Source organism: Bactrocera tryoni, chromosome 4, assembly GCF_016617805.1.
Source record: "Bactrocera tryoni isolate S06 chromosome 4, CSIRO_BtryS06_freeze2, whole genome shotgun sequence".
Classification (NCBI taxonomy): domain Eukaryota; kingdom Metazoa; phylum Arthropoda; class Insecta; order Diptera; family Tephritidae; genus Bactrocera; species Bactrocera tryoni.
Window position 1 is genome coordinate 31,153,269 of NC_052502.1, and position 14,019 is coordinate 31,167,287.

General features: G+C 34.2%; 1 non-coding gene across 1 annotated transcript; it reads right to left on the reverse strand.

The window, feature by feature from the left end:
* Nucleotides 1–9,865: 9,865 nt before the first annotated feature.
* On the reverse strand, nt 9,866–9,938 carry Trnam-cau. Its single transcript has one exon. It is a non-coding gene; the product is annotated as a tRNA-Met (tRNA).
* Between the last annotated feature and the right edge of the window lie 4,081 nt (nt 9,939–14,019).

Here is a 14,019-nt window from a genome sequence, read left to right on the forward strand (position 1 = left end):
AAACCATCAAAGACTTTCAGATTTATTGACTAAGTCGTAGTAAATCATATGTGATGTAATATGGGTCAACATTTTAGATTTCATGATTTTGAAAGAAAACGAAGTTGTAATAACTTTTACTTCTGGTTCCATCAAGTTGACAAGGTATAGGATTTTCTAACAGCTTTTTTTAGGTTTAAGTACATTTTCGGTTTCTAAAACATGGTTCGATTAGTATAATAGGGAAGTATAAATATTTCGCTGCTAATTTTCTCGGTTGAAAGCTAAAGCTTTAGTATTTACAAGCCCATAATTTTGCGAAAAATCTGTTAGCACAAGTCTCTAGATTCATTGTCTCACTTAAAAATGTGGCTTCGAAGATCTTAGAATAGTAACTATTTAGTACGAAAAAGCCGAGAAACAGGAAAGATTTTATTCTTTTTCCTTACTCACGGCATTGTCAAATATAAACATTTTTCCTTAACGTCTTAACTCAGAACTTTTATATTTTAAAGAAATGAATTTTATCTTCTAGATAAATATTAATTTGTCTTAAAATTTCTTTAAAACGTTCTTAACCTAGAAATACAAATTTATCGAGTTACTTCACTTAAGCATAATTTTTCTAAACTAGTTTTCCACACCAATTTCCAACTAACTTTACGTTTTACTCTACAAACCATATGGCCTTATGACAACATTTTCTAATTCACATGCCAGCCGACAGAATTTTAGAGCAAACGGCACTCAATTTCAAATGACAGTAATTTTACCACTTAATTTCGATATTTGCACAAACTTAGTGTGCGAAAAGCACATACTGAAAGGTTGCACATACGCCACCGCAGGCCATCATTCAACATTATTCAAAAATCCTGGCGCCCAGCGCTTATCTTCATCAAAACGAAATTCAACAGCTTGGCTATCGAATGGCTACCAGCAATTGCCAAAACTCCAGAAATATGGGGCTTACATATGTATATGTATGTCTGTAAGTCTGTACACATGCCCATGTACCGAGTGTTCGCAACTTCTCACGCCCTTTGGTGGCCAGTATGTGTGGTTTCCGAAGCGGATTGCCATTGCTCATTTTCGTTTTTAGCATTTTTGCAAAATAATTTCGCCACTCTCCCCACCTTTGTAGCTGCCTTCGTTTGTAGACTTTTTTCAACCACTTTGGCACGTTCAACCTCAATATGCTGGGGCTTACAGGGAGCTTGGCTTGTCAAATCATTCAACCAAGTTGGCTAACCGAGCAGCTGCAGCTGCTACAAATGCTAAGGGAACATGTACACACACGAAACGAACTTGCGTATTTATTTACGAGCATTTAGCCCTGCTTGCGCTTAATCCTTTTTAGGGTTTGAATTGTTAATTAAAATTTGGAATTAATTAACTGTTGCATTTGCTCGCTGAGCATGGAAGTGCTTATGAAATATTTAAAGTTTGCAATTTATATTGCTAATACCCGCTGCTTGTTATTTACAAGAACAACAACAAAAATGTTTAAATTAATTCATATTGCCTTCAGAAGCAATGCGGTTTATGGTCGCAGCACGCCAAATGAGAAAAATATATGTGTTGATGCTATTCAGCGCCAATTCAGCACATTGTCTTCTATGCATATTTACCATTTTTTGTTGCCACGCTGTAAATTATTACCGTTATAAGTTTTTTTGTGCATTTATGAAGCCATTCAGCGCAGACTTTTAGTTAATTCAGTTAATATAATTTATTACTCATAAACGGAAGCATACACGTTTTTTTGCATAGCGAATTTAATTTAAACGGAAAAGAGAAAATTTTCCATTTGACTTTAAATCATTGTAAATAATATTCAGCAAACAACTGACTTTTTAATTTATGCAAAAAAGGAAATTAGTGTAGTTGTAATTATATTCAGCACCTGTCGATTTTTGGTTTGCATAATATTACATGCATAAATTGAGAACTTTGCGTAAATTTGAAAAATAAGTCAAAAGAACTAATGCTTTGAATACAAAATACCAAAGTTGTCGCCTTCCGATTTATGTAACAGTTCCACGACATTCAGTACAGTGATTTGGAATATGCAATAAGGACATGTAGCAGTATTTGAGCCAAAAATGTCTTACCTGATTTTTCAGAGCTCATTTGGTACACATCGCTGGGTATAAGGGTGTAATTATTCTTCTTTTGATTTTGGCTTATTAAAACACACCATAAACCTACAATACCATTTAGGCATTAAAATCGTTTTTTCTAGTAAAAAAATACCTCATACAACCCTATTATTTTGGTAAAAATCAAATAGTTTGATAATAATAGAAAGTTTTGAAAATTTATTCACATGTCACTAAAGACATAATCTTCCACACTCAACGTTTTGACAAATTGTTTTATCATTCCTAACTTGACGTATCAAATCCTTGAGTTGATTTTGAAAAAATAACTTAGGCTCATATGTTTCACCATTCCTTTCACTTTCACCTATGGATTGTAATAATTTCTGGAATTTGACCTCATCATTATTTCTTATGGCATGCAAACTACTTTTGAGAGCATAGGGAGATTTGCATTGAGTAAAACTAGACATATAGTGCACTATAGATTATGGTATCTCCACGTTTGAATTTCTTATAAACCTTAAAACCTTCCGCATAATTTTCGCAGGGAGTAGGGATTACATGATGTTTGTAGGCACGACAAAAAGGAATATTTTCGACCTTTAGTTCAGCGTTGGAGCTCACTTTTGGTTGAAGCGGTCAGTTAATAAGCAAAATATTGTTGAGATGCCGTTACATTCTCAAAAAGTAACTGTTCGGTTCTGAAGGCAGAGGGAATCAATGGTCCGCATTTCTTCGAAAAGTCGGCCTTAATGTCTCAGTCAATCGGCAACGCTAGAAAGCCATGGTTAATGGCTTTTTTGAGCCTAAGTTGCAGAATGTTAATGTGGATGACCTTTGGTTTGAAGGAAAGTTTTGGTGAGCACATTACCACGCGTCGTGGGCCAGCGGCTTGGCCTCCAAGACTATTCTTTATGGCGTTTAAATGATAAAAAGTGAATAGTAAAATCATAAAAATAGTAAATCAACATAATTTGAATCCAATCCCATAAATATGAAAATAATAGTCGATTTTTTTCAAACCGCTATGGTAAAGGAAGTGGGTCCTTGTGCAAATTAATCAATATTATCGGTATAAAGTCATAGCCATTTGGGACCTCGAAATGTTATAGTCAAATTTCAATAATTTTTACATTAAAGACGTCAATAGATGGCCACCTTACTGTGATCATTTAAGGCATTTTTAAACTTTTCTATTAACGGTATTTAAATGGGCTACGAATTTGAACTAAGAGAATGTTGCAGAAATTCTTCGGGGAGTCTATTTTATCACGAACTCACGTACGTGAGTGAGTATTCAGCGAAAGTCGTGAAGTCATCAAAAACTTGTCTCTTGGGCTTTTAAATCAACCACCGCCCAGCCTCATCTGTTAATGGCTATAATAAAGATAGTAGAGGATCTCAATATATCTTATGGAAAGACTCAATACATTTCATTTATTCTATTTCTACACACGTACTTTAAGACCTCATTTGTTTTAGTTAACCGACGTGGAGTAGAGTTTGTAAAAGAAGTGCTTGGTAACGTAGCTCGAGCGCTAGATTCATCAAGCAACATTAACAGATCAATTAAAAGAAGAGGTACAGATTTGAGATCTGTGAAAACGTTAGTTTGTGAATCTAATATATATATGTATATAGTATATCATTTTGAGTGAAGCAAGTTCTTTGGAAATAGGTACTGTGAAGATATCAACCGAACCTTATATCATTTCGGAATATTTGTGTATGAGATAACTCTGAATAAAGTGTGTGCCGCGCGAGCTCACTGTTGACCAAAATCATCGACGAGTTGATGATTCGGAGCAGTGTTTGGAGCTGTCAAAGCGACATGAACCCGAGGTTTTGCGTCGATGTGTGACAATGGATGAAACATGGCTCCATCATTTCACTCTGTAGTCCGATCGACAGTCTTCCGAGTGGACTGTATATGATAAACCTGCTCCAAATTTGTATGGTACCGTGTCATAAGTCACTGAAAACGATAAAAAGATCCATGAATCGGGCTCCGAGTTGCTTCACCTTCTACCATATTCTCCAGCTCTAGCTCCCGGTGACTATTTCTTGTTCTCAGTTCTCAAAAGGATGCTCACAGAGTATAAATTTTTGTCGAAGAGGTGATCGCAAAAACTGAGATCTTATTTGAAACAAACAACAAAAATGGTATCGAAAATTTGAAGGCCCACTGTAATTAGTGCGTCACCCTTGAAGGGAACTGAATAAAATAAACGAATTTTGCCAAAAAAAATTGTTTTACCAAGGTTGGCCAAGGATTTTTCTACTGACCTGTTAGAACGATAAAGAGCCAAAGTTGAAGGTGATAATAAAGATTTGAATTAAAATATGTGAACATATTTTCTTTTATTATTGTTTCTTTTTGCAGTGTGGTTTAAAGTTGTGGTGTTATTTTCATATAACCGTTAGATGAGTAAAGTATGCAAAATGTTGCGAGAGTACAAAAGTAATGGAAACGCCATATATTTATTTATTTTATACAATATTTGATTGAAAGTTGCGAAATGAAGCTCAAAATATTTTAATTGCAAAATTCAAGTATGTAAATATTAAAAGTATTTCAAAATATATATATCTATATATGCTAATTGCATATGTGTTCCTTCACAGCATTATTTATATTAATTTCCTTTCCCCCAATAGAAAAGAATTTTATGCTCGTAACATGCACACGTATGCCTTATTCCACACAACGGAAAGTTTATCAGCACAAAGGCACGATTTTTCGTTTCTCAGTATCCTTTTGTTAGTTATTTATTTTAATTCAATTATGCGAAATTCTTTCCTCCACTGTCGTCGTAGGCATTCAGGGAGACGAAAGAAGAACAAATCAAAATTTGCATGTTTGGTGCGGCCGACAGCACAACTTGTGTGCTTATTTTTTCCATTGTTAGTCAATGGTACACTCTTACCCAAGTATTTGTGTGTTTATGTGCAATTTTGAGCTTGCACTTCCTTCCGCCAGCAACTGTTGCCTACTGGCTGTTGACTGCTTGGTAATATTTCGTGTTGCTTGTCATAAATAAAATATTGTATCTAACAACTTGCCACCGAATGGATGCTCGCATGTGTTTATGGCCAAGAAACAAGCAAGCAAACGGGCGAATACGTAAACAAATGTACGGCGTTGTAGACCATTACTATTGAGGCACATACTACCAAATTTCTTGGTTGTTGCTGTTTTATGCTATACCACTGTGCTACAAATTCTTCTCTCCTGGCTTTTCTTATACTTATAAATCCCTAACAAGGCGTCCCTAGTGCGTCTATATTTGCTTTTAAATTGATTTATATGCATATGAATGAATATTTGCACTTGGTTATGTCCTGGGTAAACACATATACATATGTATTTGTGTGATTGGTGTTGTGTCATAAAGCCTCGGCATTGCATAAAATATGTAGAAATATTGCTGAATGCAGCCAACAGCTGAATCTGTCTGTGCACCGGTGAAAAGCAGCAAAGTAGATAAAAATTTCTCTTGGCACAATTTTTCAAATACGAAAACAAACGTACATACACATGTGCTTAGGTATATCCGCTTGTGGCTATATGGATCTGTGGGGCATTGTAACAGTGCATGCAAAATTTTACTTATTTTTCCCTGTTTATTGTGAAATACGTTCAACTGACACACCTACCCGCCCACCTACATGCCCATATCTGCTTGCAGGCATTCCAGCCAAGCATAAATTGCAAAAATGAAGTAAACTTCAAACATTCGTGACCACAAACAGAAATAGTGCATGGACATTAGTTATTCGAAAGCTCTATGATGGATACTTAAGGATGAGGATGATTGAGTGAAATGTGTTTAGGATAAAATTTATAAAGTTGCCAACTTGTAGATAAAAATGGGTACGAGTGTTTACGCAAATCTAAGGATGAAAAATCGAATTTGAAATTTCAAGTTATGCGCTATTGCAAATTAGTAAAAGCATTCATGAAAATTTATTATTTTTGTTTTTAAAAAGTAGTTAGAACTACCAGCCCCACTCATATGCTTTCCTGGGGACTTTCAAATGGTTCGGCTAGAGTGAAGTTGGCTGGTAAGATTAGCGGTGTTTGATTCGCTCGCTAGTTTTCGTATAAAAATATTATATGTACATATGTATATGTGAGCACTTGCTATGCTTTCTGTATTTGATTATGATAGTATATTGAGTTTATGCTGTTATATGTTCGTTTCAGATTCAGATAACTAATTTTTGACATTTCAATTCAATATTAAGGGTGATTATTAGGGTGGATAAAAAAAAGATTGTTTTTCTTTACGTCTAATACTCTGAACCTGAACCTACAAGCTCTAAAAAGCCTTTCCAAATATGAACTTTTAATTGTAATGTGAAGGTCTCCCGCCTAACGGTTTTTTATTTTTTCTTATGCCGTGGTATATCTCGTACAGCTCATCGTTCCCTCGACTGCGGTATACGCTGGTGAAAGCAGAACTAAAGGCGCGGTTGTTCAGGCCAATGATATCAATATCATCGGCGTACGCCAGCGGTACTCTTATAGGAGATTGTACCTTCTCTATTCAGTTCTGCAGCTCGAATTCTTTCCTCCAGAAGTAGATTGACAGGGTTTCGTCTTGGCTGAAACCTCGTTTGATATCGAACGGCACGGAGAGGTCCTTCCCGCTCCTGACGCAGTTTTTGGTATTGATCGACGACAGTTTACACAGCTGTATTAGTTTTGCTGGGATACCAAATTCAGAAGTCGCAGCATAAAGGCAGCTCCTTTTTGTTCCGTCAAAAGCAGTTTTGAAATCGACAAAGAAGTAGTGTGTGTCGATCCTTTTTGCACGAGTCTTTTTCAAGATTTATCGCGTGATGAATATTTGGTCAGCTATTGATTTCCAGGCTTAAAGCCACACTTATAAGGTCCAATCAGTTTGTTGACGGTGTGCTTTAATCTTTCACACAATACGCTCGATAGAACCTTATACGCGATGTTGAGGAGGCTTAACCCTCTGTAGTAGGCGCAGATTGTGGGGTATCTTTTTTCTGTGGATTAGGCAGAGCATACTTAAATTCCAATTGGCGCGCATGCTTTCGTCCGATAATATTCTATAAAGAAGCTGATGCATGCTGCTTATCGGTTACTTCCGCTCCATATGCATCGATTGGGGAATCGGGTTCACTAACTCCTGATGTTATGCTTTCACTGCCATTCAGCAGATTGGAGAAGTTTTCCATTAATAATTTCACTATGCTCTGGGCGTCAATAACTAGATCACCTTTGGGGTGTCTGCAAATGCGTCTCGATTCCCTCTTGAACTGTCTATTCCATTCAGCACGTGTTGTGTTCGATTGTAATTGAAATGCCGTCCCATAGTTCACTTATACCGAGTTGCTGATGAGTGCTCTAAGAGAGCAGGAGTACAAGCCGATTAGAAAATCGTTCCGTTGTCTGTTGTGATTGCAGTCTCTCGACGTCGAACCTTCCTTGTGTTTGTTGACGTGCACTGAAGACGTGTCTTCCGTCTATCACAACATGATGGTGTTGGTTGGTGGCTTTTCGATCCAGAGGCAACCAGGTAGCTTCATGAATTTCCCTAAGCTGGAATCTAGTACTACATATAGCCATATATCCAACTACTTGATACCATTTTTGTTAAATAAGTTTTGTAGGAAACTAAATGATAAAAACTAATTTTAAATTGCAAAGCTCATGATCTTATAGGAAATGTTTTTTTTCTACAAAAATGGTCTTCTATCATTTCTCGATTAAGTTAAGCGTTTTTAAGTAATTGGAAGCCAGTTATGAAGTTGTTTTTATCTGACAATAAGAAAAAATTAACTAAGAGATAGACAGTATGCTATAAGAACTTGAACTATTTGAGCTGCTTTAATAAGAATTGAGAGTGAAGCGGATCTGAAAGTTGATAAAGAAGATAAGTCTATATACAAAAAAAAAGGAAGTTTGAAATTTATCTATTTGTTTTGCGAAGAAGTTATCCTACAAGCTTGTGTCCAAAGGTTATAAGAAGCTTTGCATAAAATGTACGAGTCGTTTGGAAAATTTTTAAGACTTGTAAGACTTTCATTTGTGAATTTGTTCACAATTTATTGAAAAATTCTAACCTACCATTTGCCATAATTCAAGCCTTGGTTCCAATCATTCGAACATCTTTTGTGTGCTCTACAGCGCTCTTAATCCAACATATTGGTACATATTATATGGTAGTTATCTGTATATATGCGACTACAAGCAAATATTGACTAAGTTTATTTGCATATTTGCAGGCGTCGCAGTTTCCAATTCCTTCGCATGAAGTAATTTCTTTATTATATTTACTCGAACACATGCGCACACATATGTACATATATATATACGTTATTATTTTTTTTTGCGTTTTAATGCCTCGTTATGTGGTGTAATTTGTATTCACTTATTTGCAAATACTGTTATATTTTTGCGGAGGTTTTACGCGCTGCTTTTCGCGTGACAAATTGATTTAAAAAACATGGTTGAGGATTCAAAGTTTGCACAGCAGAACATTGAGAGGTATGTGTGTTTTGTAAATATGTGTAGGTGTATTAGTATAGAAATATGTGCGTACATACTTTATGTGCATACATATGTATGTATGTTTGTGACTTCAACTGAAACTGAGCCACTTCGTAAGTATGGAAATTGGAAGAGCAAAGCTATCAGACAGCCTTGAGATCATGTTTCACAGTATTTTTTCGTCTGATAAACAGATTTACGGACAACATTTCGTGCACTAACAAGAGCTTGTCGATTTATGACCTGAACTACTCTATATAAAAGGCTTTGGGTTTATGAATATAATTTTAAAATCGCCCAACACCCCAAAAAATTGGTTTTTTTCAGTCCGGGTCAAATTTGATCAGATGGTATTCTTACGGACATTATATACTTTTTCACATTATATAAATTTTCTTACTATATCTAAAGAGTTTATTTAATTTAGTGAAAAATACACTCATTGTGTGACTTGCACACCCGAATTCTCTATTCATTATTTGGTATAAGTTTTTCCTTTCGATATAATAAATAATCAATCTCAATAAACTTTAATCTCTTCAACTTCCAAGTTCGCACTCTGCGGGCTGTTTACTAGACTTTTCACTCTTGTTTATATGTTTTGGAAACTTTTGCCAAACTTTTCACGTTCTAAAATATGTGCCGCTATTCGCTCCCGAAATTTATCTGACCTTCGCTAACAGCTATAGCATAGTATACTAAATATTGTGTTTGTATTGGAAAGGTAATAGTGTGAAGAAGACAAATGTGCATGACAAATGCTTGCGGGCTCATTTAAAGTCAGATTTTAGCAACAAAACTTGTGGAACTGTCTATTAAACTGTAAAAAAACAATAAATTAAAAGGAAAATGTATTAGGAAATTTAAACAAAAATTTTATGTATTTCAAATATAATAATAAAAATAAACAATAAATATAAGAAATCAAGAAGAAAATAAAAAATGTTGTTAAACAATTAATAATTTTTATTGAAATTTTTTTTAAATTTAATTTATTAGTTTAGGTCCTAACTCATATTTCTAAATACAATATACATTTCCTTTTCTTTTGATGCCTTAGTTCTTAGTATTTTTCCTTGGGACGAAGGCCTAAGCAGCCAGTTTCCCTCTGTTTTCTTAGTACGGATATGTCTGTAAATATATTGACAGGTCATATTAAAATAAATATATAAACAATATTTTTCCTTTCATATTTCATAAATCTTTCTGAAAATTATTTGTTGTAAATAAAAAATTAAAATTGTAAAAAATTTAATGCCCCGGGTGAGGCTCGAACTCACGACCTTAAGATTATGAGACTTACGCGCTGCCTACTGCGCCACCGAGGCTATATGGGCAGGGTCGGCCAAATAGCTTTTTACATTGTACCATAGAGCACAAGCATTCTAACTATTGATATAAAATCAAATGTTTAATTATTTATTAAAATATAATTATATACATATATTATTAATTAATATTAACTTTGTTAATATTTGGGCTGCACTAAAAAATATGATTTCTGGTTAATATGTACAAACGTCGAAGTATATAATATACAAACATATAGTACATAAAATATTTATAAATACTTACATATATGAGCGCTTCAATGTTGTTTAAGTTAATGCAGTGAGCATTAGAACACATGCTTGTGCTTAATATCCATACGCATATACTAGAATAGATATCGTGTGATAGATAACGCTGCCAAAGGTTTCACAAATATTTGTAGTTATAATTACAATTTAATTATTTGTCCACGATCATATTTTTTCGCGTTTTATCAAAAGAATATTAAATCAACAAAGGCTTCACATTTTTGCAGTACACGATGTGCATACATATGTATGTATGTATGTGAACTGAACAGATGTCCGTAAGAATGCTTATATATTTTAAATTATTTAATCTTCTTTCGAAAATTTTCGCAAATATTCGAAATTACGGATTCAAATTTAGCACGAATATTCATTAAAAAGAGGCAATTTGAGGGAATTCTTCAAGGCCCATCAAAGATACCTATAATAATCCTCAAACACCAGAATCAGAGAATAATTAAAATTGGTCAGGCTGTTAAAACTTTCTCCAATATACCAACTGATTAAATTTGACCTCACGAAAACCAAATCGTCACCTTTTTTTCCTCTATTTGTACAACTTTTAGTTCATATGTATGTATTAAGTTCTATCTCCATACTATATGTCAATTAATGTGTGTTTGGCAGCGTTTGCTTGCGACACCAAAAGTTTTTCTGGCAAAAAAAATCGCAAAATAACCCCTTAATGATGATTACATCGAAAAAAATAAAGAAACTGTGCTTAAAAAAATAAACTTCTTGGCATTAGAGATATAGCAGATGATCTCAAAATTTTATATACATACATAGATCAACTCAAAACATTTTTGGTAATGTTTTGGGTTTGAAGCCTGTCAATGCTAGGCTCGTTCCAACAGACCTGCATCTTTTGTAAAACGATGCCGAATAGGTATCGCCAAAAAATGTAATTACTGTATTGTCAAAAATGTATAAAAAACTTAAAAGTGTTCCAGCATTTTGCCATTCTATCCATATATTCGTTGATTCTGAATTATCGATGCTGCTTGTTCGTATCGCTGCTTTCTAAAGTTTAGCGCATCACATGCAACTAAACATTTTCGTAACGGTTTGGTATATATGTACATACTAGATGCATACCAGTACCTATGTACATATGTATGTCCAAAAATAATTTTAAACACAAAAAAATCGCTGCAGCATCAGCACTGCAACAAAGTTTGTTTTTACAAATTCCCAGAAGTAAAGCTCTTCAAAGCAGGGCACCATCCAGTGCTTACAGTATATTAGCCTGTACAAATGTATAGAACATGTTAAGCAAGAAAATGTTTGTACAGTGAAAGTGTAAACAAGTGCACAAAATGAAGTGAACATGCTGCGTTCTCAAAAGCGAAACTAAAAAAAACTATAGTATGTAAAAAAGGATAAAAATTTCAATAGTGAATAGAATTCAACGGTTTATACCTATTTTTATATGAAATTAGAAGTTATATACATGCATAGAAAAATGAACTTCAACATTTTTAACTAATCCGATATTCGATTTTCTTCTGGAAAAAAATCTTTTGAAAGGCTTCATATATCGGCGAGCCAGTTAAAAAATTTTTAACGATATTCTCTTTACACTAGGTGTCGATTGGTATATTATCTCAGTGAGTATTCCTATTAAGAGTTAAATTGACCTGACCGGTCGATAATTTTAAGATAATTTTCTGTGAAAGAAAAAACCGAAAAATCAATAAACCATTTCGTGATTGTAAAAAAAATGTGTAAAGTTCTCAAATTTTATTTTACTTAGGACGCGAACTACTGAACTTTTCCATTAACAACCAACTGGTCAGGTTTTTTGGGGGGTTACATGGATTTTCTCGGGTAAAGAACAGCCTTTTTTCAACATTTTTTTATCATATAAAAAATAAAATAGAGTATTACCATTTTTTATTGTTACAAACATATACTTATTAACAAAGAAATCCAGAAACTTTTTGAAACAAATATTTTAAACTCGGCCATTGCGACACCATTGGCGGTGACTCTCGGTAAAAAGATGCGCCCGCATTGGCAAGATAACTCTTTACAGGATTAACTACGTAAATACGTGTTTTAGTAAAAACCTTAACTTAGAACTTGAACGAAGGAGAAAAGACTGAAAATTGAATTTTTGGCAGACATTTTAACAAAACATTGAAAACTTCGCGCCTTTTTTTTTCAAGTAGTTGTAATCGAAAAAAAAATTCTTCACCCAAATCTTTAAAAATTGTATCTCAAAGACCTGCATAAAATTTCATGAAGACTTCAAGAACACAGTTTCGAGAAAAACGAGTTAAAAGACGGTGCACTTAGCCTAGCTAGCCTCGAGTCCACATGTTCTTAAGGCTATATCTCTGAAACTATTAATCAGATCAACTTGAAAATATAGGACAATATTCTAGAGGTTTTGCAGAATTTAATAAGATAAAATCTATTTTTGAAACCCGTGAACCCATGTAACCCCTTGAGTATAAGCCATTCACTTACAAACATTAGCTTGACATCCTAAGCAATGTCTTCAACAAACAAAACATAATAAACTATTAATATTTCTTTCCGTGCCATAATCGATTGATAGTTGAACAGATTCGACGTCTTATTCAATTCGCAATAGATGCTGGTCTAGCATTGACATGCTGTTACCCAAAACATTAAGAGAAAAAATTTTATCGATTCGGTTTTCGTGTGCTGTTTAAATGGCCTAGTCCCGATCTAGATCAGATGGTACATAAATGTATTTATTTTGACGGTGGTTTTCCAGTTATCCCTCAAGAGAGTTATATATGTATCTCTCAATACCCTTTTCGAACTAACAAATACAGTTGAACTTCCCTAACTCGAATCACCATAATCCAGAAAAATCTTGGAGTTAGAGAGACTTCGAGTTATGGAAGGAAATTTGTATGAGATTTTTCTTCTATTGCCAATTCAAGAGTTCGAGTTATGGAGAACTTCGAGTTATAGAAGTTCAAGTAATGGAAGCTTAACTGTATTATAATTTAATAAAATCATTAATTAATGAAATTATTAGTTATTAATTAATTCAATATTTACGTTCATATTTTTATTCAGAATTCAACCATTTCTTAAAATTATTTCCATGCTAATTTTAGTTTTTTGTTTTTATTTTGTGCTCTTTTTTTATTTTAATTCTTAAGCACACACTCTTCGCTGCATTACCATGTCTTCAAGGTGTGGAGATGTTGTAACTTTCTGCTTTATGTGAGCATACTTTATATTTATTCGCTGCAATCTGTAAGTGGGGGGCTTTTATTTTTAGCCCTTAATAAGCACTCCCCTCACACTCTCGCTATCCCCCTCGCTGTGTGTTTGCTCTTGTATGCACACACCTTATTAGCAGGGGCAATTAAGAAATGAAAACAATGAAGCAACATGTGAAACCGTTACACATAAATAAGCCAAAAAACACAGCACACATTTAGCCATAATTTTGCAATATGTGCAGGGAAAATTTCCATGTTTTTCTTGTTAGCCCTTGCTTTTGTTTTTGTTTTTCCACCACGAACTACACGCTATAAGTTGACCAGCGGCGTGTTGAAGTGCCAACTGAGTGTACTGTAGCACTAATGCATTTGGTTGGAGAAATAAACAAAAAATATTTGATTGCATCTGGCAATCAGTTTGTTTTGCTTTCTCTCCTTATTTATGATGGGTTGCCCGCAGTTTGCTGTCTATTTTGGATAAAACCCGCGGTGCACCCTTCGCATTGCAGCTCGTTAAAATTTCGCCTTTGCTCTTAAAGTGCTGTTTATATGATAATGTTTGTAGTTTTTTTTTGGTTTTTCCCTTGGAAATTTTTCAAAATCAATATTAGCAATAC